The sequence below is a fragment of the Colobus angolensis genome, unplaced genomic scaffold (assembly GCF_000951035.1).
Source record: "Colobus angolensis palliatus isolate OR3802 unplaced genomic scaffold, Cang.pa_1.0 Scaffold914, whole genome shotgun sequence".
NCBI lineage: Eukaryota > Metazoa > Chordata > Mammalia > Primates > Cercopithecidae > Colobus > Colobus angolensis.
This window is the reverse complement of record NW_012123088.1, coordinates 11,678-12,797: the sequence shown is the minus strand read 5'-3', so window position 1 is coordinate 12,797 and position 1,120 is coordinate 11,678. Positions and strand designations below refer to the sequence as shown.

Genomic DNA, 1,120 nt, shown 5'->3' with positions numbered 1-1,120 from the left:
ACTCTGTGCCTCAACTTTTTCCTTGGTAAAATGGAGATAATAGTACTTATAGGTTATTGAAGAAGACCATGCTAGCAGAATGCTTGGCAGAATCCCTGGTGCAGAGTAGGCAGTAGTTAAATATTAGCTGCTGTTATTACTGTATCACTTACCCCTCCCCCTCCTCTCCACACACAACACACACCAGCTGGGGCATTTCCTGCTTTACTCTTCTTCAGGAGCTTTTCTCTGACCCTTTGTATCCCTGTGACATTGGGTAAAGTATTTGAACCCCTGTGCACCTCTATTTCCTCATTTATAAATTGAGATTAATGATTACTTGCTTACCTCACAGAATTAACAGAAGTATAAATGTTTTCTAAACAGTATGAAGTTCAAGTTCTGCAAACTGTAATGTACTGTATTTTTTTGTCCTCCTTATGCACAGTCCTAACCATTTCCTTTCCTCAGGAGTGTGAGTCTTTCCTTGACTTTCTCTGGATTTCATCTGTCTCTACTGCTCACGACCCTGGGACTCCACTCCTGTACTCACCAGTGCCCCATACAGTGTGGGGGGCTCCGGGCTATAGGGCAGGTAGCCAGGGTAGCTCTGGGCAGCTGCAGCGGCTGTGTAGGGGGCTCCATAGATGCCCAAGGTGGTGCCCAGCTCTGGTCGTGCACTGCCCAGCAGTCGACTATCGTAGGGTGCGCAGCAGAGAGCAGGCGCTGGGGTGGAGCCTGATGCCACATCTGAGACTGAGCGTGGGGTAGACTCGCAGCATGTGGTGCTGGAACTTGCCGACACCAGAAACTACAGGGGCAAGAAAGAGGGCACTGGAGGTCAGAGACCCCTGCCTCCCGCTGGCGGGAGCTAGAAGCAAAGAGGGTGAAATCAGATTGCTCCTTCATTCATTCCTTCATTATGCATTAACTAAATGCCACCTGGGCTGAGCATTCTGTTAGGTGCTGGGACGGGAATTATGAAAGGCATTTTAACCAAAATACCCTTATAGATGTGCCTATGCCATTGCTAAGGCCCCAGAGCCCCAGGAGGCCGGGAAAATGTGAATATTCTGAAACCGGAATTAAAGACACCAAACCCTCAGCCCCCTTCCCTACCCTCCTCACAGGATCCGCAAAG

General features: G+C 49.1%; 1 long non-coding RNA gene across 1 annotated transcript; it reads right to left on the bottom strand.

The window, feature by feature from the left end:
* Positions 1-184: 184 nt before the first annotated feature.
* LOC105504421 lies at positions 185-1,120 on the bottom strand. The gene is made up of 3 exons (XR_001000610.1): positions 1,099-1,120; positions 533-790; positions 185-244 (listed from the first exon to the last, which is right to left on the bottom strand). It is a non-coding gene; the product is annotated as an uncharacterized LOC105504421 (long non-coding RNA).